General features: G+C 38.5%; 1 protein-coding gene across 6 annotated transcripts in view; it reads right to left on the bottom strand.

Moving 5' to 3' along the window:
- utrn (utrophin) overlaps positions 1-26,663 on the bottom strand; it is a 160,033-nt gene that overhangs the window by 63,821 nt on the left and 69,549 nt on the right. The window lies entirely within an intron of this gene.

A 26,663-nucleotide genomic window follows, 5' to 3' on the forward strand; every position in this document is an offset into this window, starting at 1 on the left:
CGAGCTAAGGGAAATTAGCATAGATGTTCAAACTCATAATCACGTCTCAGTTTTTTAAGAAAAACACAAATTAAAACCACAAAATGTGATAATGTTTGACACTGACTCTTCTTCTTGCTGTTAACTATGTGTCAACTCAATCATCATTTCTAGAGCTCAGTGCTGCCCGGCATATTGTGACAGAACGTGGTACTACACTGGAGACGTATAACTATAAATTTTAGGCTTGCCTATTTACTGTACAGTATATAAAAAAATATACAAAAAACATAAAAAATGATCACTGAAGAATCTGCAATATACTCGGGGCCGTGAAGTGACTTGTGTAATAGCTGGGGTTTACTGTCTTACATAAGCGCACCACCGGGGTTTTCACGTGTGCGTCTGTGCATTAGCGTGTAGCCGCGGCGCTACTCAGGCTCCTGTCAAACGTTTTATTTTGGGATGTGTAAAAATCGCTCCACTTTTCCTGCCGCCCGCTCTCTGGTGGGACTCTCCCTTCCGTTCGAGCCATTTGAATACTAAATAAAGAAGCCCCAGTAGCATATGGATGGGCTGTGTGAGTATTACTGCCTGCAGCGGCGAGCGCGGAGATGCAACTGACAGACTTGATGAGATGAGAGGAAAAATAGGAGCTACAGCATATAGAGTTATATATTGAGAGACAAGTTCTCGGCACACAAAAAAATCCAACAAAAATGTTTGTTTTATATATTTAAATCTAGCGCATTTTTTAAATTCCCTTTGATTACCTACAACATCAAACCACTTAGGAGATAACTAAAAGCTTGACGTTAAAAGCAGATAAACAGTGTGTTTATGACACACGCTAAATATTTGGCATGTCCACACAATGACGGGTTTGCCGCTGAGCCAGCTGGATGTAACAAGTCATTACCCGAGTGCTTCCCCTTCCCTTTTTTAACTTCGACTACTTACATACACTTACTATAAAGAATACACGTACACACTCTGGGAGAGAAAAACAGACTGTGTGGACATTGGTTGAGCATACATACATTCATTGACAAAAGCTCCTTTTAGAATTCAATTTTGCAGTTGAAAGACAGTCAGTGTGCGTACGCCAAACAAAATATTAGTGCGGTCCAAGGCCCATAACTCAGTATGCAACAAAAGCCTGTCTGTGTGCTCGTATTTCACGTTCTATTCGTGGGTGATGGATGCTAATTAATTATATTTGGTGGTTTGGGAGGCCCAGAGGCACCATTATTAATTATGGAAAAATACTGGTGTCATCCAATGCATGCTTGGAATGACAAACAAAAAGTGCATCACTAGACTATCTAAAACGCACGAGTGTGTAGGTGGGGAAAAAGCTAGAGTAGAAAGGTTAATGGTTTTGTTCATCGCATAGAGACAATAATGAGCCATGTTTGGCTGCGGGCTACTTGCAGTGAACAGTTTTGAGCTCACATTTATCTTAGCATGTGACTAATGTAATCCTTACGTTATTTCACTGGTTTGCGGTACAGAATCTTTATTTTTCAATTCAAGCGTGCAGCAAGAATATTCATATTTTTGTTTGAGTGTCAGGTGCTTAAACTAGTCAGACTTAGCCAATATTCGCTCCTTAACTTTTATCTTCTAGTCCATAACATACGTATACAATATACCTATATACAGTATAATGTATATATTATGTTATAGATTATAACGTATATATTCGTCACGTCCGTTTTTCAACGGGTAGGCGTGGAAGAGGGTCCCGCCCAGCTTCTCTGCGATAAACCACTTTAAAATCCGCCAGAGTATAATAAATATTCAAAGTAGTTTACCAATGGAGGATATTTAAAGGACTTATTTTTCAAATGGGAACAAACATTTGTCTTTAGTCTTTAATTATGCGCCAACTATGCAGTAAATGGTGTCTAAGTATGGTTAATTCCATGCAAAGGTCTCTCGGCACGCAAGCACTTTCTTCCTTTTTTAATGGCCGCAATTACGATTGGAAGTGCACCCACGGTGAACAGGCAAAGTGAAAAACATTTTTCACAGGTGGTGGCTTTAGGCTGAGGAAGTCGGTTATATAAATACCTGTTCAAACTTTCTGAGTAGCTCGTGCAAACTGAAGTTTAAACCAATCATTGTGGCGCGTACACATTGGCTCCTCCCACTCCTTTCAAGCCCGTCTACATCCTCTCTTCCTTGTAAGGGGTTAGGTCAAAGGTCAGATCCCTCATGGATCTGTGCCCGGGAGCCAAGATGGTGAGTCTACCAGTGCAAACATGCTTCCGAGGGTATCCGGAATTGGGATTAACGGGACGACCGGTGCTGTCGGAGCCGGGAACGAACGGGACGCTGTGAGCGGCGTGGGGGAGAATCCAACAAATCTTGAATTGGAAGTCTGCAAATTGGAGATAAGACGTTGGGTGTCTTGAGGGTTGAATAAACTTCGCCTCCTTGCCTCCACACTTGTTTTTTTTTTTTTGTTTTTTTTGCATGAAGCCTTCGAGGGACGTCCGGCCTTGTTCTGGATTACAACTCCAACTCCAAAGGCACATGGAAGTTATCAAGCGCCAAGAGTCACCTCTGTGTCTGCCTCCTAATCACGGCCCCCACTTAGTCAAAGAATGCTTTCTACTGGTCTTGCAGCCAAAGGCCACGTGTCTATCCGACGGCCCGGCGTCTCCATCTTTCGAGTCCGAGCCTCGCCAGATATTATCTCCTCGGAGAAAACGCCTTGCTCATCGTTGTCCCGATTTTCGCCAAAAGCTTCCTCGTTCGGATGGTCGCCCCTCGAGGGGTTCTTGGGGGGGGGTCTTGCCGCGCCGCTGGCTGCCTCGACGGCTCTCCGGCCCACTAGGAGCCCCCTCTCCCGTTTTCACAGCTGTTTATTATTGTAATTTCCCCTTCTCCTCCTCTTCCTCACTCGCTCGCTCTCTCTCTCCCGCCCTGTCTGTTCCCTAAACTAACTTGGACACGCCACACACACACACACACACACACACTTCCTGAGGCCGACCCCTGCTGCCCGCCCGTGCTTTCGAGACCTAAAGTTTGAGGGGCCAAATAAATAAAGTGATGAGTGGGCCACTAGGAATGAAGGGTCTACTCACAGTGTTGAACCTTGCCAGACTTTTTGGATTATTTTCTAGTTATTGTGTTTATTTCTAATGTACAAGGTGCAGCAGCAGGGCATGCATTTGGTGTTTTGGCCTCCGGTTGGGACTAACCTGACTCAACGTGACTGTTAAAAACACTTTTTAAACAATAACTATAATAACTAGATGAAGTGCAATTTCTGGAGAAATTGCGTGGGAATGCTGAAAGCTAATAGCTGAATGCTTATGAAGGAAATTGAACGATAATTCATTCCCATAACTATTAAAGTAACTTGTAATCTTACTTAGTTACCTTTTAAAGTAGGTAATCAGTAAAGTAACTAAGTAACTTTTTAAAGCAAAGTAATCAGTAAAGTAACTAAGTAACTTTTTAAAGCAAAGTAATCAGTAAAGTAACTAAGTAACTTTTTAAAGCAAAGTAATCAGTAAAGTAACTAAGTAACTTTTTAAAGCAAAGTAATCAGTTACTTTTTGAATGTAACTGTGGAAAAATTGAGTGGCATTGCCATTTATTTCAGTGACTGACTTAAACAGGTTTCATCCTTGTCCAATTGTGCCAGAAAAGGTTAAGCGTACCAAACTGAAGTCTGACAGCTGAATGTTACGAGTTGTATGAACGGAAGGTTATTGTATGCTTGCTGGCCCTCGGGCCGTCGTCTTTGGGGCTGCCACGAAGCATACATTAAAGATGCGCTCGCGACAATGTATGTTGGCACTGGGAACTGAAGAAGTGGAGACATGTGGCGCACATCAAAGACAAGCAGACAGATGGCTGTCAGGCCAAGGGAGTCGGAGTGAGAAAGGGGAAAAAGACAAATACAAGGTTGAATATTCATAAGGAGAAGACTTTGAAGTGCGCTTAGCTCATTAAAAAGATCTACATACTTCGGGCCTTTTAAACAGCATTTTTGATTCATGATTCCCTATATTGCCCGAGGAATTTCTACTTAAGAATGTAATGTTTTTTTTGTGTGCAGAGGGTTTAAATTAATAGAAAAATACTTGATGACTTGTTTTACATGACAAATTATAGGGTGCATTTTGAAATGGTCCCCTCTTGAGTCAATAAGATTTTAGCCATTATTTATTGCCATATCACTCATCAGTAGTGCTGACCCATGCAACTTAAGCTATATCAGCAATGGGACCTTCTTTAACCAATCAGATTTCAAATCAATGATGTCAGAAATTTCCGCTTTCTGATTGGTTGGTCAGATAAAAGATTGTTAAAGCCAAATTCAAGAAGCAAAATAGTGATTTGCTTTTAATAACCAGCATCTCTTGTGACTGATGTATTTTCTTCCTTTTTTTTTTTTTTTTTTGTTATATCGTATATTATTGATTCTGAATGTACCGTACTGCTGGTTTCTATAATTGCAACGTGATAGCGGTGCTAAATCCAGAAATAGGAGTGACAAAAGAGCAGTTTGCCATGCGAAATGATGTCGAGAGGGAGCAGAAGTGATGCCTCCCACGCGGAGTTAAACAAGCATGTAACAGGATCACAAACGAGGCACCGGCACACAAACACACCCGGGGCTCACCTCCACTAAACGGGCGACCTGGCGTGATGGTATACAAGTCAAAAAGCTTCCGACCTCACATGATCCTGCCTTTAAAATGGATAGCTTGTTTAATTCATCCCTTAGGATGCTTCAGAGGTTGTCTCTGGTGCAAGTAAATGAGTGCGGCATAAAAAGAACAGTAGATCGTAGAAAACCTCAGTTTAACCATAAATTTACCCATGATGTGACACGGCTCCCATTAGAGAAGACAAGTGAGGGTCGAAGGTATCTTCTAACTGGGATCCAATAACGGAGGCGCAGGTCATACCCGTGGAATGGCACTCAAGATGCTACAATTCATAGCAAAACCCCTTGGAAGCGAGAATGAAATTGATCCAACGTGCTGCTGTTGCTGCTGATAATCAGCTATCGATTCACGTGGCGCTTTTGTGCGTGCACTAACAAGGGACTTGAGAGATAAAGATCGAGGTTGAAAAAGAAAACATGATCTTTATTCTGTGTTGGGTAACAATGAAGCACAATGATGTCAATAATGCCATTAATGTTTTCTAGCCCTTCCAAAAGAAACAACAAAAAGTTTTTACAACCCTTATTTTAATGAGGGAAAATAGCATTCTATTGGACTGTACTGTATAAAAACATACAGCAATGACATAATGACATAGAATGTAAAGAATTCAACTGTTTTTGCCCAACTTTTTGCTTCATTTCAGTAGACATTAAGCTGCTCCTTTCGGTGTATGCAAATTAGCAGTCGCTAATATTAGTCATCTGTGAGTATTAATCCATTTACATTTTGCTCAGTCATTTGTGTTAAAAAAAAAATCCGTCGCTTAAGCGTTATAACAATGTCGCCTAAATGCTAATTGTTAGCCTATCTATGGTAAACTGCTATGCTAAACTAAAGTTGTTTTAAGTACATAACGTGTAATTCTCTTTCTTTTATCTTCAGATTGACAGTGGGGTACCTCATAGCTCAAGGCACCACTTTGTGTTAGCATATAGCTAGCGGACTTTCTTAAATGCTAATTGTTAGCCTATCTATGGTAAACTGCTTTGCTAAACTAAAATTGTTTTAAGTACATAACGTGTAATTCTCTTTCTTTTATCTTCAGATTGACAGTGGGGTAACTCATACCTCAAGGCACCCCTTTTGTGTTAGCATATAGCTAGCGGACTTTCTCAAATGCTAATTGTTAGCCTATCTATGGTAAACTGCTATGCTAAACTAAAATTGTTTTAAGTACATAACGTGTAATTCTCTTTCTTTTATCTTCAGATTGACAGTGGGGTAACTCGTACCTCAAGGCACCACTTTGTGTTAGCATTTAGCTAGCGGACTTTCTTGTAGGGTTGAATACTTCAGCAATGTTAAACATTTTAAAGCCATGGTAAAAGTATTCAAAAATATTTACACGGTCTCTTTATAGCACAGATTTCCATTATCTCGGGTACGTCGGGAGCCCTCAAGATAAACGGGGATTCACTGCCCCCGTAAAGTGAACAACTTATACAACATAATTATGTCACCCAAATTCTCCAGGCAACAGTGGGATTATGAATACAGCCGCACACAGGGACCTGGTATGATATAATAATCCAGGAGCTGGAAAAGAAGTTAATGCGAGTCAAATAAGAATCAAAATGGCTTTGGCGATCTTGTTGGTGTGACGTTTAAAGATACCCAAGCGTCTTTAATGTGAATGAAAGGAGACCTTTAAAGAAGGAGGCTTTAAGATGAGCAGGGCCGACAGATGGCGGGAGATGAATCCCTGGCAAAAGGCTGAAGAGAAAGAAATGGAATCAAAGCTCCAAGTAGCAATGAAAGGCTCCGTCGAACTTTTCTCTGTCCGCAGAAGGACGAAACTGAAAAGCTTCACATTGCCCATTTGTCGAGCGTAGGTAGTTAAAATTTGGTGACAGACTGACAAGTCTCTAGGAAAAGGGTCATCTGAAAATGACCAGAAAATTGCCATTGGGTTCTTAAGACTTTTTTTGTGGATCTACTCGTAGACATACCTGCCAAATTTGCTAACGGATACTGCCAACGTAGGCCGAAGATCAGGGGGGGGCGAGGGTTAAAAATGGCTAAGATGATCTAAAAATGGCTGATTTTCAGTGTCTTTTTGTGCATACGTTAATTGAACGTTTTTATGGGTCGACTTATGATGGCAATGACTACCAAAATTCATGTGTCTATGGGATACTCTTTTCACGGGATGGGATTTAAAAAAAATTAAAAACATCTACGGGGCCCTGAAAACAGTTAATATAAAGCTAAAATGGCTGCTTTTAACCACAATGGCAGGCTTCCCTTGCAGGCTCCTGAGACTTTTTTGCGGGTCTGCTTATGACTACCAAATTTTTATTGTATTTTTGGGGGTATGGGAAAGTTCTGTAATAGCTATTTAAAAATCTCAAGAATAAAAATGAAAAACAAAGTGAGTAAATTCTAAGACCAACACAAACAGCCAGCTTAGCACTATGACGTATATTTTTCCAATATTTATGTTATTTGCAATGATTTGTTTGGGGCGAGAGAATGATGGAGGCCAGATAAGACGGTAGCTTTAGTGGCAGGTAGCGTGAGAAAGGTCCCAATTCCAAAACTTTCGCCTCCACCAAAGCAAAACATTCCATTGGGCTGTATGATAACAAGCCCGCCTTTAAAGCATATATTTTCCAATTCACACATCTATAAACATCGCTTCATGTCATCGCCTCCATACAGGTATCCCTCTCATATATTATATTTTTGCTTCATAAATATTCATTATATTCAGCGTTTCCAACATCCTTGCCTTCAGCATAGAAAAGAAGAGATGCTAACAGGCCTTAGAAGGGCACTAGTGATAAAAAAAAATCCATAGATCTTGGAAAGAGCCTTGCTGGGAATGGGGAGCTGACACATGAAGGAGATCTAGAGCTTAAATTTAGATACAAATCAATAGATAATGTGCTCCGTGTTGACCGGACATCACGCAGATCAATGTCCAAAAAACGCTGCGCGAAGTAAAGAGAACAAGCGGCAGAGACTGTGAAGTAAAAAAGTTCCGATCAGGGTGTGTCGCGCAAACAACACTTCCTGCGCGGACCCCGCGAGGGGTCGGCCTCTGGGCGGGACCTGCAATTTTGGTGAAGGTCCGCGGGGAGGATGATAAGATCCACGCCCTCCCATCCACTTTTATCAGCCATTTTGTTTGTAGTGCACCATGAGGACACTTCCTTTGAGCTCAACAAGCTACTTTTACTATTGAGTTGGGCTGAAAGGTTTGGAAAAATATATATATATTTTTTTTAATAATGCGATTGTGATTTAATATGTAATCATTTTTTTCAAAGTCTTCTAATTTTTTATTTTATTTTATTTTTTATATTTTTTACTAAACACTGATTCGCAGTCTTTTATGCATTGTCTGTGACAACAAAGTGGAACGTAAACATAACTCAGATTACAACAATAGCGCAAACAATTATGTGGCTTTATCGCTTCAGATTTTCATGTTGGATGAAACAATATGTTACTAAACTTATCGACACAGATAAATAAATGAATAAATAAATAAATACATTTAATTAAATAAATAAATAAATATTTTTTATTGTAGACTTTGCGATTTAAAAACTGCATTACACTACATTGTGATGTCAACAACAAGATCACAGGTTGGAGTTTACCGTCGCCGTTGTTTATTCATGCGTCTTCGACGTCCATAAATCTAAGATGCGTGTCCCAACATCAAAATGCAAATTGCGACATACATCACGTCAAGATTAATTGCTGGAACACCAGAAGAGACACCCTTTGCTAATGATGCAACGAGCAGAGAAGGAGGAGGAAGAAAGAAAAAACAAGTGACAGAACCATAAAACTTTGTTGCTAAATCAAGCATGTCCTCGACTGTAGATCAAGTCAAACGGCAGGTACAGTCAAACGCACTATAAATCTGCCAGGCGCACAATGCAATCTTTCCAAAACTTTGCACCGCCTGTAAAATACTGAAATCCTTGGCGCCCCCCCCCCCCAGCACACGGCCTAAAAGACAACAAATAAAATCAAAACAAACACTGCAGACTGGCACGACACCCATGTCACTCACCAGGCTAAAGTCACAGATACTACAGTGTGGAAAATAAGGATAGAGAGCTCAAGTGGACAAAATGAATAACTGTTTACATGAATGTTTTGCATTGGAATTGTTTTGTTTAATGATGCAAAATCTATTTTTATCCTATTATTCAAATATTCTATAAGCCTACACAGCCTAGTGCAAAATGGGATTCAACATTCCGACAGAGAGTCAGTGCACCCCTCTTCGCCCACAATAAACACCCCCAGGAGTGCATGCATCACAGTTCAGGCATCTCTGTATAGTATCCACACTGAGGGTGGCTGGCGATACTAATAATAAGACCGGCACAGGCAATAGAGATGATGCTGACATTGTGGGTGCGCAGCATATTTGTGTTGTAGAGCATAATGTACATTGCTTACTCATATACATTCTCCACTGTTCTGGCAACCTCCTCATCTCTTGCAACACCAGCTCTGGAAGGAAGGTGAGATGTTATATCACTATCCTATATGTATTCTGTCACATTTCCATTGTCTATTATACTTAGTTACAACAGTGGAACTAGGTTATATACGTATACTGGTTATAGCTAACAACCTAAGTTCAAATTTTTGTGTTATATTTTTGTCATGTTATTAGTAGGGGTGTCAGGTGATAATTTTTTTTTTTGCGTAATTAATTGCATGACGTCAATAGTTAACTCACGATTAATCGCAAATTTTATCTCTATTCGAAATGTACAATAAAATATTTTTATCTAAATTTTCATACTCTTGTTGATATAAATATATGAAATAGAAATATGGCTGCATCTTTTAGTCATTGATGCAGTAATTTCATAATAATTCATAAAATTGAGTTAAAATTAAAAAGTTGTAAGGTACTGTAAAAAAAACGAGTGATATTTATTTGTGTTGAGGCTATTTTTCTGCCACTAGATGGCATAATTGCATTTGTAAGATGTTGGTGACAGCTCAGTGCATTTTGAGCGACAGTATCTAGTCTTTAACATGAAGTAATGTGTGTAATTCTGCACATTTTTTAAATGGTAAAATACAACTTGAACCCAGTCTCCACAAATATATGCTTTATTATTAAATTTATTACTGCTAAATTTAGCTGTGAGCCATTCAAGGTTTTATCCCTGTTACAACTTTAAGAATGTTTAGCACTCCATTTTCTTCCCTTTGACACACTTTTTTCTTTCGAAACCAAGAGGGCACCTGCTTTGCGGCATCGAAAACAATATTCTCCGCGTGTTCAATTCGACGATCACACAGATTGAACACAGGATGAGCTCACAGATGTCGGACCTTGACCAGTTTCTCACCCCCGGGTCAGACCCACATTTCTCTTCGTGGTCGTCAGACACGTCAACACCTGTGCTAAAAGATAAATCCTCCCATTTTTTAAATCTATTGTAGTTTTTTTTTTTTTTATGTTTTAGTTCATCTTTTCTCAAACATTTGTAATTCTCAACTTGTGAAAAAAATAAAAATAATAATAATTGATGTCCATTTTACTACAAAATCTTCTCAAGAGTGCAACCAGCAATTAACATAATTTCCTGCAAATGCCAAATCAAGCTTTTTAGGAAGTCGACAGGAAGTTGGCGTCTCTCGAAAATCAACTTGACAAACTTAGTGACAAAAAAAAAAAACTCAAGTTGCGTAATAGGATAAATGTGGTTAAACATTAAGGAAAATGAGATAAAAAAACACAACATTTGGGGTTGGTAGTAATGTTCTCTCTGATGTTTTTGTGATGACTAATCATAGCTGCGCACACGCATATATTCCCGTGTCGGTTTAATCAGCGTCTCCTTTGATCGCCTTGCCGAGGAAAGCCATATTGAAAAGTAGCATGCGTTAATAGATGAAAGGACTGTCCACGAATATGAAAGCTGGAATACGTATTCGTTCATAAATACTCGTACACATTAGCTGAACAAAAAAAAAAAAACTCCTTACGCCGACGCATTTTCTTTAAAAAAGAGGTTGGATATAATTTCAAAAAAATAATATCTGTTCGGGTTTCATTATGCGAGGTTTGCTGACACTTTAAAACAGAATACAAAGAAATGGAGCTGGGGGGAAAAATCTGCTAATTCAAATGTCAATATAAAGACGTCGAGCACTTGAGTGGTTGAAATATATATATATATAATACATATATATACATACATCAATCTCATGAGATCGCAGATCGCTACGTGTTTTGCTAGTCAAAGATGGCTGCTTTAACAAAACTCATGGTTATTTATTGTTGATGTGACTGCTGACAAAACAGCAGGATCGTTTACGATGTGTTATCTGCTCATATGTGTCAGATCTGAGTGAGCGTTGCTTCACAGTGCAGATAGACAATGACCCAAAACATACTGCAAAAAAAAAAAAAGAGTCCATTTTGCATAATATATCTCTTTAGTAGATTTATTTATCCAATTTCAGTGCGCCAAGTGCATAAAAACATTTTCTCGCCATGTCAAGTGGCAAAAAGCTGCTTGTTTTACACAAAATAAAGCCGTCTGTCTCCTCTGCCAAAGAGAGAAACCATCAACGAAATAACTTTTTTTTTTTTATGGCTCGCCATCATCATCATCATCATCGGCTTTCATATCGTTCATCAACTCCAGAGAGGCACTTGGGCGTAGCGCGCTTAGCAAGAGATGCATCAGAATGTTTCATTGCTTTAAATCCTTTTAAGTGGCCCCTCGCAACCCTCCTGGATAAGTGGGAGATGATGGGAGAGATCCATTTCCTTGGCTGTGATTTGCATCTATTTAGTGCTCAGGGGCATCAAAGGTGTCAGAAGTTGGGAGCCAATTAACCCGCCTTTAACCTGCCGACGCCTTACAAAGCCAGACTAAGACGGCGGATTAAAATCAGACTGCAGAGTGCTTGGAAACCAACCAGCCGACTCGGTTTGTGATAAGAAATAAAATGTGATTAATATGGAACCAGACACATTGTCCCGTTAAAACAAATATTTCATATGCTGCATTTATTTAGGATGAGGTCCATTTGTGGTGATTAGTGATTGCTGTGTTTTTTTTAATTGATGCATTTTCACCAAAAGACACTCAGTAGCGCCCCCCCTGGTATTGTAACCATGAACGCAACTCAAGTTTACTCTCAGTTTACTAAACATAAAACTAAGAATTACACATGGTGTACTTATCAACCACGTAGCTAAGTGTGCTGGCTTAAAGCTAATGCTAAGACATGAGAAATGTCAGTCTAGCTAACAAATGGTATCTATGTGGTGGTGATAACCATTTAAGCAACAGATAATGAACACAAACGTGGAGCAACTTAGCTTAGCTTTTACATTTTCTGGCTAACGAATAGCATGTGGTGTGATAACCATTTAAGCAAGAGATAATGAACACAAACATTAACAAACAGTATCTATGTGGTGATATGACCATTTAAGCAACAGATAATGAACACAAACGCGAGGCAACATAGCTTATCTTTTAAGTGTGCTAGCTTAAAATTATTGCTAACATATGAGAAACGTCAGTCTGACTAACGAATAGCATCTGCGTGGTGGTGTTAAACCCCTTGATGCAACAGATAATGAACACAAAAGGACAACACACCTTAGCCTTTAAATGCGCTAGCTTAAAGCTAATACTAACCTGTGAAAAACATCAGTCTGGCTAACGAATAACAGCTTTTATGCGGTGGTGATAATCTTTAAGCAACAGATAAACACAAATGTGGTGCAACATAGCTTAGCCTTTAAGTGTGCTAGCTTATAACTAATGCTAACCTATATGAGAAACGTCTGGCTAACGAATAGCATCTATGTGGTGGTGTATTTATAAAATATGAATAATATAAAAAATACATAATATACTTGATATAATAAAATGATATAATACAAAGCCATCTATCTAATGCTGGTGAGCCATGGCGTCAAAGTTTAATGATCATATTGAAGATTCGCTGTGAAAAAGTGAGTGCGATGGCCCTAAGTGCTTTTATTCTTTGACACGATGACTGATAAAACTTCTATCACATTGTGACGGATTTAATTCATTACGACTGTAGATTGCTACAATACCTCTGCACACAGTGACGATCAATCCGCCGCGTCGTTGCTGGAAAGTGTGCACTTCTTATTAATAGCACGTCGCCGTGTATCATATTTTTGCTCTTTAATGAAGCCTGATCGACCGAGCCGTCCTCCCTGGTGGCAATAGCAGCCTCTGTAACTCAACCCGGAATGAGGCTACAAAAATAATGAAATATAATAACCTGCTTTGAAGAATTTAGGACATGCTGCAGGTTGGAGATGTTTACCTTCCCCAACCTTCCTAATTTCTGTGTGAGAGTGCAGTAGCTGAGTAAGATAAGTCAACATGTCAATATTATAGACTCCTAAAGTAGGTGATGCGGCTTTTGCCATAACAATGACGGATGCTATTCTCCTTTTTTATAACGTGTCGTGGCAGTTATGTCTGTATTAGTATAATAAACACTGAGGAACACCGAGGGCTAGATTTACTAAGATCCGGAAAAGCAGGCGATAAATTGCGTAGTCATGCGAACGGATTCACTAGGCATACAACACAAATACTACAGGAATAACACTTTTATAAAAATAATGATTATATTTACCTAAATTATGTACACCCATGTTCAATAGTGTGTATTGTTTTAAGTTTTTTTTTCATTTTAACAACAGTATCCTAATTAATATAAAAATATTGTTTTTAACCCTGGAGAACCCAAGAACCCTTTTCTTATTTGGAAAATTATGAATTATACATTAAATGACTGCTATAAGTTCACTGAACACCAAAATATATGTTTTTTCAATGTATTCCCTAATTTAGGATTAGGGCGAAATTTGACCCTTTGGGATTTAGGGGTATCATTTCGAAAAATCAGAATAACAAAAACTGTCAGTAAACTATTTAGAATTTAAGAAAATAATCAATCAAATACACAGCTACATTGAACAATATCATTTTTTTGTTTCATTTGTGTCATTTTAGCCATCTTGTCATCACCACTCCGGCTCATGTAAGTGCAATATTCATCCACTAGATGACCCCATGCAGGGGTCAGAAGTGGCACTCTGGACTTTTGAAGTTAAATTTGTTAAAAAAAAGAAAAAAAAAAAAGGTCTTTGTTATTTGAGTAGCAGAATTTATAGGGGCTAAATTTGACCCCGTGGGTTCTCCAGGGTTAATTAATACAAAATTTCAAAAAAAAAAATGTGCGGGTAAAGTATCAAAAGTCACAATTGGCAATACTACTCCTACATATCAATTACCGGTATGCAGATGCACTTAATGTTGCGGTAAAAGGAAAAAATATATATTTTATGGATGTTGCAGGAAGCTTTAAAGTCCGAAGAATCAAATGCATACCTTTGCCAAACATCCATCACGGTGGGTAATGAAACCCCTTAAAAAGCAGCTATTGGCCTCCATTTAAAACGGCGTGCGTTTTCAGTCTAAGAAGAGAACGTTGAGACTTTACAGTTAAACTGAAACAAAGTCATTCTAGTGATTAACGTCCGCCGTGTGGTGGCCATAATCGTTAGGAAAGAAGCGTCCGTTGATAAATGTCCCTCGCGCCGAAAGGACTTAAAGCAAAGAGAGTGTGATGTCTTAACTGGGCGGCCCATCAGGTGTTGAACTTCTTGAGACCAGTCAGCATCTCCGCACATCAAGCAGTTCATCACATTTGGCAAGCAAGGCTGAAATCAAGGCCAAATGGGCCGCACGGTGGCCGAAAAACAATGGAGCAAAGACCTCCGCCAAGGAAAATTTGATCCAGTACAAAATTGGACACAAATTAGGATTCATGCCAAAGGAGACCATGGAAAATCCTGATTTATCCAATATTCAGTATGCTCATGCCGCCACCTTTCCAAATACTCCAGAGATGTTCTGATTCCTGCTATACTTAAAATTTAGCTGCCTTAGGGGTGGAGGAAATAATAATAGTGTCCAAGATTGCTATGTATTGGCCGTGCAAAAGCAAAATGAGTCAACGCCTAAATAACCCTCAAGCAAGTGAGCTATAGCGCGGCCCGTCTTCCATCACAGCCGCTATTTGTCGCTTCCGATTCGCGTCCTCTAAAGAGCCGCTTCCCAAGATGTAATTTTACCACACAAGAGGGCCAAAAACACCACTTTAGGATTTCTCTCCAACGGAGAAAAAGGGAAGTGTGGCAGGAACGAAGGCGACCGAGAGGCAGGAGGTGACTTATATGGAGCGCATACGTTTTTTTCCATATCGTCAGCAGTTCTGTGTCATTTATTCCAATCAGAAAGGTGACTGTGGGCAAATTCTGGGCACCAATCTGGGATTTTGGTCTAAGGAGACCAAGTCCTTAAGTCCTAAAGGCAGATATAATTACGCTAATGCAACGGCCGTTGCACCTGAGCCAGCTTCGTCATAACTGAAGCCGTTCGCATATCATCAAATGACTGAGCAGTCGTTTCAAAAGATGCAGCGGATAAAGTGGCAGGAAGAACCTTCGGGTCCACTCCACTTTTGGCAGCCACCTCTGATTTAAAGGTTGACTGACATTTGCCATAAAGAAGGACACATTTCTGATAATTTCCACTTAACTCATTCACTCCCAGCCATTTTCACTGAAGCAACCCCCTTCGCTCCCAGCGGTTTTACTGGGTTTTGACTGATTTTGCAAGGCCCACAGAATAGTGTGTAGAAAACAAAGATTACGGTCTCTTCTTTCATCAGAAAAAAAGTATATTTGTATCTATTTACATTTCGCAGCAATTAGCATGAGAATATAGCTAAGTTTCATCATTAGTCACAAACCGGTTGAAAACAATGGCAAAAAGAGCTTGTTGCAACATGGCCCTGGCTGATCTCTTATACTCTGCTGCCACCTGCTGGCCGTTTTTTTTTTTGTTGCAATAACTAACATTGGTTCAAGCCACCAAAGAAGCAACAAATAGAGACTAAGGGCAGCAAGGTGGAGACTATGGAGTATACTACTGTTTCTTGTACGTTTATAACATTGTCATTTGGACTTTATTCCTGAAAAATGTCAATGTTATTCTCGCTACCTTATATAGACTATATTCTTGTAACATAGGAGATGATAAATCCAAGAGGAGACTAAGGGCAGCAAAGAAAAGTAGCTGTGGCAGCTCTTTATCTGTGACCAAATTACCAGAATATATCTGTGTGTGTGTGTGTGTGTGTGTGTGTGTGTGTGTGTGTGTGTGTGTTGTGTGTTGTGTGTTGTGTGTTGTGTGTTGTGTGTGTGCAAGTGTTTCTCATTCCATCGTCATTCTTTTCATTTTCATTTCCTCTTGCCAGCGGGCTGGCAGTGACACCGTCATGGCAACCGGCATCAGCGACGCGTGTTTGTAAGCCAGATAACAGTAATACACGCACACGCACACTCATTCACACACACGCACTTGCACGCATAAACACAGGACCTCTGCTTGGCACACAGTGTTCCACATATGACATGACAAAATCTTTAATACATAGGCAGCATAAGCAACAAAAACGTGTGTGTGTGTGTGTGTGTGTGTGTGTGCGTACGTCTCACTGTAACTAAGTAGTCAGACAGAGGTGATGCCAGAGGAAGAAGGTTAACAGGAAGAAGGGCGGCCGCTTGCATTGACCTGTCAATCATTTAGTCGATGTGCTACTGTCTGAAGGGGGCGGGGCCCGACACAAGCTATAAATAGAGCAAGACAGAATGGAAAAAGAGGACACATGATATGTCAGCCAAGAGTGTGCGTGTTCATCTGGATTTCTGCTAGACGTCGCAACATACGGTGATCTTTAATATGAGATTGTTGTTGGTGCTGCTGTTTTGGTTTGCAACAGAGTTTATTATGACAAGGAAATACGGTATATAGTATGTGCGTGTTGGCCAAGCGTGCCTCCGTGTTACCCTGAGTGATTAGCAGTAATTAATGGCTTCTCTCCGGGAACGGGAAAACATCAATCCAAAATTAGAGCTTGATGAACTACCGCAAAAATCGACCAACCTCAGGGCAAACACAGAAAACATGACCACACACACACACACACACACACAAACTCATCCAGAGTCCAATTTGACATCGATGATGTCAACACCCATAATAACCTCTAATGTGTCAACGTGACTTACAAGTCTCCATTTAGACATTTTGACCCGCCAAATGCAATTCTCGGCGAGTCGGGGAGACAGCTCGCGTTTAATTAGCGCCATTAGCGACATCAAATTAGAGCATTCAAATGAACACAAGTTGCCTTAGCGATGCTAACCTATTTTAGGCATTCAAGCATAAAAAAATAAAAACAGGACCAAAAAGTAGAGCAATTTAAGGGAGGAGGATGAAAGTGTCCATCTAAGTATATTATATTTAAAACACAACAATGATTAACTCATTCACTGCTGTTTTCGAACCACAGTTAGCCATATTGCGTTTTAGAGCAGTCTGAAAGAAATGAATAAGGTGACACACAGTAACTAAAAATGAATTAAATCAAATACTCAAGTTAAGTACACATACAGTAAACCCCATTCCCTAACAGGTTAAGAAAGAAGAGTGAAACAGGAAGTGTTTCAATCTCAGCCCAGTTTTTGCTGATGATTTCTGAATGCAAAATTCTCTTTACTCCTGCTTTTTACGCCTACACATGACTGCTGTAGGCTTATTTTATAATATACATCTTTGCTCTCTCAATAAAATTGTGTTTCTTAAATGTATTATTTTAAAAATGTGTTTAAAGATCTTGAAGTGCTAACGATTATTTTTGATAAGCGATTGTTCTGCTAATTATTATTATTTTTTCAATTAATTAATGAATCAGATTTTTTTTTAAATCCATTCATGCGAAACCCACACATTTCTAATTGACAGAGAAGAAAATTCTCTAACAAATTGAATATGATTTGCTTACTGGTTTGGTCTGCAACGTCAATATCACAAATATAGGTAATAATCCTTGTTTTCCAAAGTACATTTTTTGCAAAGGTTTTATTTTGATTAAACACACATGCCTTCATGGAGGACTACAAAAATCTGTTTTACAGTAGTTGATTAATTTGATTTTTGATTAGATGTTGATCAACCTTTGCTGTCAAACTGAAAATAAAACAAAAATGAATGACATTGCTTTAAAATAAATTAGTTTAGCTTATTGCTAACAAACAAAGCAAAACGCCATCAAAGCTAACAAATAGCCTCCGTGTTGCGCTGTATTAATCCAAAGCCATGTTTATTATAACATAAACAATACAGCATATCATGTAGACGATACTCACATGCTTGTATTCTTTATCTTCTGTGCAGAATGACTAATTGTACAGGTGCTAACTTAAGAGCTGAGATAGGCTCAATGTACAGTATATCAGTATGGCTGCATTGTACTGCTGCCCCAGGTGGCTAAGAGGCACACACAAGAAAGAGCAGCCCAATGTTAAAAAGATAAAAAATAAATAAGAAAAAAATGTAAAAATTATAATTTGAAATTTAATTTCATTATGTAATTGCAGTAAGTTTTTTTTATAAAGTCTAATGTCTTAAAGTGCTTTTTCTTTTAATAGAAATATTCATTTTGTTGGCCGGAACTGATTAATGGCATTTCCATTCATTTTACTGAGGAAAGATGATTTGAGATTTGAGCGGGCGCTACAGTATTAGTATTCCCACCGCAGTCAGCAACTCTTACGTGCGGCGTGTATGTGTGAGGTGATATTACATCATCATCCATCTCGCCACTCTTCCCTCCGGTCACATGACGCAACCCTACGCGATGGCATCAAGCGGCCGGCCGCACTTTGAACGCGTGCACTCCAACGCACCTTTTCATCTTTACTTATGGCTCGTCTTCATGTCTCACTTCTAATCTTTAAACATGTTTTGCAAATTTCACTTCTCCAATCCGTCCTGTCCCTCCCGCTGCTGCTGCTGCTGCTACAGTGAAACCCAACTGGCCAGCTGTTCCCCGCCGGGGATTACAGACTATATTTAACCCGCTTTATCTTTAATCTGCTGTCATTGAGCGGCAGAAAACATTTGCACAATCTCCAGCAGACTTTCCTCTAAAAGGCACGTGGACGCTAGTACAATGATGACTTGTGTATGTTGAATTTATTCCACCCTCGTAACTGCGCGTATTTTTTTAAAATGGACATGTTTTAAATAAGAAACTAGCCTAAGTGCAATTTCTGGAGAAATTGCGTGGGAATGCTGAAAGCTGAATGCTAAGATTTGAAAGCATGTGGAATGCTTATGAAGTAAATTGAGGGGTAAATTATGACCTCCTGGTTACTGGACAATGCACTTTCTGTGCCACCGAGCAGTATCAGACACCTGGTAATGATGAAAAGTTATATGTGGGCGTAGAAAGTGAGACTTCGAAAAAGTTAAATGTCGGTCCCATTGACAATGAATGGGGAAAAGTTGATATTTAACAATAAATTCTGCGAATACTGTAAGTAATGTGCAATCAGACGATATATACCCCGGCAGGCGTAAACTTTTGAAGCAAGTTGAAATTTGAACAGTTGTAAATTATGTAAAGTATTATGTGGGAGTTGTTACACGGCAAAAAAAGTGTGGAGAATAAAAATCACAGTAATATGTGTTGAAGCATTCCCACAATGATAGCTTTGCATTGATGGCAAAATAATCAAATTTTCATTGGTGAATGCACATTTTTTCTGTCTTTTTTCTTTTCTTCTCCTTTTTATTTTTTTCCCCTCTTTTTTTCTGAACACACATTTTTATGACAAGAAAGTAACAATTTTTTTGATATTTTGATGTTGCTGAATCTGAAAATGACCCCCCCCAAAAAAAAAAAAAAAATAAATAAAATCAAAAAAATAAAAATAAAAATAGCTCTAGTTTTTGAGATATTCAACACGTAGTCTTTTCAAGTGTGAGGTTCCTAAACTTCGATTTTCGGCATTTCTCTCCCTTATGACGGACATGAAAATCCAAGATTCAACAATTGTTATCTTCTACTCAAAAGCTGCGCTGATTTCAAATAAACTAAATGAACTCAAGGTACTGCTGTATTTACACTGCATCCATCCTTCCCCCAACACGCCACAATGACTTCTTTCATGAGGTGCTTTAAGCCAATTTGTCTTCATTTGTGCTACGTCAAGGAGACGCACATCACTCCAGGTGAGCTTGGAACTGCCATGGAAGGGTTTTAACAAGCAACGGGTGATGTTCCCTCATTTAAGCGTTTCATGAGAATGCTGTTGTCCCTATTAGATGGAGAAAAATATCATATCCAATATATTTTTTTTTAGTCACTGATTTATGCATGATTGCCAACACTGAGTTAGGTGTGGTAATTTGTATTATTTTTTTTATGTTGGTCTCTAAAGCTCTACCTTAATTAAGTATGTCAATAATAATATTATAATAATATAATAATGTAAAAATGAGAATTACATAATTTAATTTAATAGTTCTTATACTTACATCATACTTTATTTGTTGTAATTATTATTTTATTTCCTATACATTTTTTTACTCTTTATTTTAACTCATTAACTGCCATTGACGGCTATAAACGTCAAAAATGAATTTTACTATTTGTATTAGTTTAACTTTTTTTTCCACTTTTGTTAAATATCTAAATTTTTTTTATTGTACATAAAATTTGTGATTAATTGCGAGTTAACTAGTGAAGTCATGCGACTTTAATCGCCTGACGCCCCAAATTTTTTATAATATTTTCTTTCAATTTTTTTTAAAAAAAATTTTATTCATTCAATGCCGTTGACGGCTATAAACGTCAAAAATTAATTTGAACTATTTCTATTAGTTTAACTCTTTTCTCCACCTTTGTTAACAAGAGTAAGAAAACCTAGATTTTTTTTATTGTACATTTAGAACATTTAGAATTTGTGATTAATCGTGAGTTAACGAGTGAAGTCATGTGATTAATTACAATTAAAAACATTTAATCGCCTATTGCACCTAATTTTTAATAAATCTTTTTGTTAATGCATTTATGGCAGCGAATGAGTTAAGTATTGTATGTAAATTCACTTGACCGTTTACTCTATTTGATATTATTTTGCACATATGTGATTATTCTTTTTAAATGCCATATAAATCTAACGGCAGAATCATGACGCTAATGTGGGTTTACAATCTCAAAGTGGAGTCAGACTGCTCTGTGTATTCAAAGAGCTATACACTACTTTGAAAGTCTTAAAAGCGCCTCATCCAAAATGCAAGCACTTTTTAAACATTCAGAGGAAAGGATTTCGCAAGCTGTTTTTCCACACACACACACACACACACACACAAGCAGCAATATGATTGTGACTCAGCATTATGTACGTGTGCAGTCATTGGCAGGGTGTCTTGATCAATAGATATTGTTCTATGTGGCGTACTCATGTCCATCGCGACATGACATCTTTTGGCAAACGAGCAAGGTGACCACAGAGAAGGGGAGGGCGCGCAGGAACAGACTGAAGGTCAAAAAGGCTTCACGCTGACAAGGTAAATTAGACACTGGAGCGCTTCACTCCAGGTCAGTGTGACTTTCTCGCTGTGCCCAGAGTGTGACTTGCTAGAAATCTTTAGATGGCAAATTGCTGTGATTTGGTGTTTGGCAGCATACAGCCTATAAAAAATAAACTGGTGAAAGTAGGAATTACTATTATTTTACTTAATGGCAATGTTTTCTATATTAGTGAAACGAAGACTATGGTATCATATATTTTGAGTTTAGGAGAAAGCGCACACAGATTGCACTGACTAACATCACATTTTTAAGTGGTTATTTTTGTGCAGTATAAAGTTGTGTCACATTATGATTGGCAGCACTGAGCTCTACAATTGCATAATTTACAAAAAAAAGAAAAAAGAAGAAGAGGCAGAGCAGATCTAACTAGTTGCTTCTAAAATGCAAAAAAAAAGAAGTTTGAATTACTTTTTACATTTATAAATAGCCCCTATATATATATATATATATATATATATATATATATATATATATATATATATATATATATATATATATATATATATATATATAAATTTACACAGTCACTTTTTATTTAAAATCTAGTCTAATTTTGACTCATTTTTTTAAAGTTAAAAAACCGTTTTTTTTCATTAGATACTAAAAATTGCATTTCTTTAGGTACATCTACTATACAAATATTGCAATATTCAATACCCATATCTTTTCAATATTGTGAAGCCCTAATATATCCCTATATATATATATATATATATATATATATATATATATATATATATATATATATATATATATATATATATATATATTTATTTATTTATTTTATTTTTTTTACACAGTCACTTTTTATTAAAAAAAAACTTTTACTTACTACTATACTAAATATAACAAGTAATGTCTTATGTCGCGGAGACAATCAATGTCATCATTGATCGATCGGGCAAATTAAGACGTTACAACCGATCACTGAATTTGCATAAAATGCAAAGAATCGTCCAAACCCGATCAAGCTGATCAGATCGATGTAAAGTCTCATTTTGATGCATTCATTTTTTTTTTTAAGTTAAAAAAAAGTAGTTTTTTTTCATTAGATACTAAAAATTGCATTTCTTTAGGTACATCTTAAATATCACAACTATGCCAATATTGCAATATTCAATACCCATATTGCATATCTTTTCAATATTGTGAAGCCCTAATATATCCCTCTATATATATATACACACACATATACAACTACATACATTAACATAATTATAGATTTATTCAGAGAATTCTTATTAGTATGTTTAATTACAATGACCCTCCCACCCCACATTTTCGTTTGCAATACTTGACTAAAAACCTTTGAAAAAACCCTCCATTGTCAAAATGGAAGTTGCCGTCAAGTTGTTTTACAGTGGGCCTCCGTGAGTTATGTACCCTGTCAAAATTGTTGTTCCGAGCAACAAAGTGCTGCCTCATTCTGGCCAGAGCCTTGTCTGTGTGCTTGCTTGCTTTGCGGCATCATAAAGTGCATGGGGCGATAAAGCACATGGGCATTAGCAGCTCTGGCTCGCCGTTGCATCCGGCCTGAGAGCGCCTAATGGAACGCGGAGTGCGCAACACAAATCCATGGCAGAACGCACATTAGTGGCTCAATAAGTGTGGGAGGAGAAAAATACACACAGACACACCGAGCTTTATGGACTTGCTACTTCTTGCGTCTAATGACATTAAGCTTAATGCATGACTTATTGGTTTATCTGATCACAGCAGTTGTAGTCATGGGTGGAAAGACCAATCACAACATTGAGTGGAAGTTAAGCAACAGCAGAGACGAATTCTGGGAAGCATTGTTGATCATTTTAAGTGTTTAACTCTAAGAAGGAGTAAGGGAAAGGCTGTGGAATGTGAAGCTAGTCCCAAGTTACTTCGGTAACGAATTGTCCGATCAAATGTTATGAAATGTTTTTTATGGCATCCTGTTTAGGCAGCAAACTAGTGACTTACGTGAGCGGATTCAAATAAATAAATAAAAAAGTCGAGTGACCGGTTTTGATTCATACAACAGCCCGTTTAGGTTTTGAACTAGTCGGGTATGACCTACTGGACTCCTCTATTGATTAATTAAGTAGCTTGGAAAGTCAACCAATAAGACACCACCGACACTTTGCATTACAAGCTGGAAATGCTCTTATGATTTGTACTACAGCCCGTTTAGGCAGAAAACGAGTCAGGTCTGCGGGTTTGAAATTTTTATTTTTTTTTAAAGAGAAAGAAATTAATAACCAGGACGCCAAACAATAAGAAGGCATTGATATACCTTAGTGAAAACATCCTGTTTTGATTTATACTGCAGCCTGTTTAGGTTGTGAACTAGTCGGGTATGACCTACTGGCCTCATCTACTGATTAATTAAGTAGCTTAGGAAAGTCAACCAATAAGAAACCACCGACACTTTGCATTACAAGCTGAAAATGCTCTAATGATTTGCACTACAGCCCGTTTAGGCAGCAAACGAGTCATGTCTGCGGGTTTAAATAATAATAATAAAAAAAAAGAAAATAAATGAATAACCAGGAAGCCAAACAATAAGAAGGCAGCCATTGATATTCAGCGGTGAAAACATCCTGTTTAGATTTATACTGCAGCCCGTTTAGGTTGTGAACTAGTCGGGTCTGACCTACTGGCCTCCTCTACTGATTAATTAGGTAGCTTGGAAAGTCAACCAATAAGATTCAAATAAAATAAATAACCAAAAAAGGCAAAGAAACCACAAGTTCGCCACAATTGGAGACGTATGACGTCGATTAATGCAGTAGCAGGCGGAAACTGATGACATGTTTTAGGACAGTTACAAAACATAGTTCTAGTGTTGAGTTTTAAGGCAGTATTGATGCTAACAGCCTGGGGAACATTGCTCACTCCATTTATTTTCCACTTATATATATACAACAATAACTAAAAAATACTTTTTTTAAATAGTCGGGCCTGAATTATTTCCAAGTTGTGAAACCCACAAATGCCTCCTTTGCTACAAGGCTGCACAACCAAACTGCACTGATGTGAATGCTGGATCCATCACTTTTCAAAGATTGAAAATAAACAAACATGGATTTATTGGTCCTGCCCATCCCACCTAATCTTAAATGTGAGGCTAACTTCATCACGCAGAGACTTTGTTGTTTTTCACTTGCTGCCAGTGGCCTTGTCTCCGTGTTTATGTCAGCAGGAGTTTATTGGTAAAGACTTGAAGAGCGGCACGCTCATGGCGAGGCCCTGGTGGCTGGTTTTATCTCCGTGTGTGTTTGATCAGCGCCATGTTGCTGAAAATTGGCTGCAGGGTCCACCTCCGTCACCCCCACCCCCACCCCCACCCCCCACCATCATCCCATGAGGTGTGCCCTGCTACTCTCATTACTCTGCCAGCTCCGACTGCGGATACTCTCATTCCCCTGTCGAAGCACAACTTTAGAAGGGCGACCTCGAGCCACTTTTGCCTATTGGACTGTTTGTGCCACGAATGCGTCAGCCTTTAGGTATCACGCGCCATTTTGGTTTGACCCTTTCTACAAGTTTTGAACAATTTTTTTTTTTTAATATTCCTTCGCACCTGCTATTACTTTTTTTGCACAATCTTCAAATTAAAAATCCAACCATGTCACTGCCACTTGAATTTAACTGTAAAACTGACACAGAAAACAAAAGACAATTCATCGTATAATTAAACACCGAGTCTGCTAGTCTGCTAACACATGATGTAAGCCTGATGAAGCATAAATTTGAGATACAAGTGCTGTATGGTTGCAGGTAACTCGCTTCACAACGACCAGATGTTTGGCAGTTAGTGAACAAATCTTAATTCCTCGAGTTGAAATTTACTTGGCAAATTAAACATAAAACAGAGAATTACTCAGCTTTTGCTTGAGTTAAGCCTAATTAGCTTAATGCTAGCAAACAATGCAAAACGCCATAGAAAAGCTAAAAATTAACATCAGTACCGAAAGTGTTGTAACCTTTTAAGCAATGGATATTTGAACAACGGAGAAGATAATATACACTACAGAAAGGTAATATAACTATACTCACAGGCATATATTCTTTATCCTCTGCAAAGAAGGACAAATACTACTTTGGCTTACATATGCATATCGTGTCTGGATTATACTGCCCCCTGGTGGCCAAGGCAGGCACAGCATAAGGAGCGACACAACGTCCATTGAACTGAAGCAAAAAATGTGTCAAAAACTTTGACATTTTCTATATTTACATACATTATATGTTTTTAGAAAATGCATGATTATAAAATAAAATATGTCTGCGCATTCAAAAAAATATATATTATTTGGGGGGAGGCTGGAAACAGGTAACATACATTTCAATGGGGAATGATGATTTGCAATATGAACGTTTTAAGATATGAATGTGGTTGAAGAACAAATTCAACTCATCTCAAGGTACCATTGCATACTGTTAAACCCCACACTTTTTTTTTTTTTTTTACATAGCGTTGGCACAAACGATGAACCGCAATATAGCGGAGGAACTCCATATGTAGTTTCACCAATATAACGGGCCCCCAGAGGGAAACCATAACGACAACACGGCCCACGACGAAATCAACTTTGGCACCCCACATCGAGCTCTATCTAGTTCCATGCCACGGATGCCGCAAGGCAGGTGAGTCAGGAACCGTCTGACCTTGAGCTCCAAAAGAGGTCCTCTGGGTTATTAGCGTCTAATAGAGCTCAGGTGCAGCCAGACAGGCTCCCTTGTAACATGGCTCCTGCTCAAATGAGACAAATCCGCCTCTCGTCCCGCTACCCACAATGCATTTCTGTCCTCACTTGAACGCCAAAACACTCACGCCCGGATGCGCAAATGGACCACCGCGCTGTTAATAATACAAGCTGAGAGATGGCTAGGAATTATTTGCTTGGAGGTTCATGAATGCACTTCATTTAAAAGCGTCAAGGTGGTATTGGGAGGCAATAAACGGTAATGAGGACGTGTTTCTGCTCACAATCTACATCTAGTGTAAATCACAAAGGATGTGAGGTTCCTGCATGCACTAGCGGTCATGAGTATGCTGCCTAAACGGGCTGAGGTAATGACACCAAAAATGGGATATTTCCAATGAAGTGTCAGTTTTTTGTTTCTCTGTGACCTGCTTTGTTTGTTTGTTTTTAAAGCAGGAGAGGGCACAAATAAGTCAGCCCCCTGCCTAAACGGTCTGCTGTATAAATTAACACAAGATGTTTCCAACGTGCAATGCAAAGTAGCAGTGGTTTGTTATTCTTTTGACTTTCCATAATTCTGTATTCAAATCAGCAGAGGATGCAAATATGCAGACCCGACTAGGTTTCTGCCTAAACAGTCTGCAGTAGAAATAAAAACTGGATGTTTCTCATGTGCAAATAAGTCTGACCCGACTGCTTTGCTGCTGAAACGGGTTGCTGAACAAATCAAAACAGTACATTCCTAATATGTAATGCAAAGGATTCTTCTTTGGTTTTACTGGTTATC

The sequence above is a fragment of the Vanacampus margaritifer genome, chromosome 19, assembly GCF_051991255.1.
Source record: "Vanacampus margaritifer isolate UIUO_Vmar chromosome 19, RoL_Vmar_1.0, whole genome shotgun sequence".
In the NCBI taxonomy this organism is placed as follows: Eukaryota; Metazoa; Chordata; class Actinopteri; order Syngnathiformes; family Syngnathidae; genus Vanacampus; species Vanacampus margaritifer.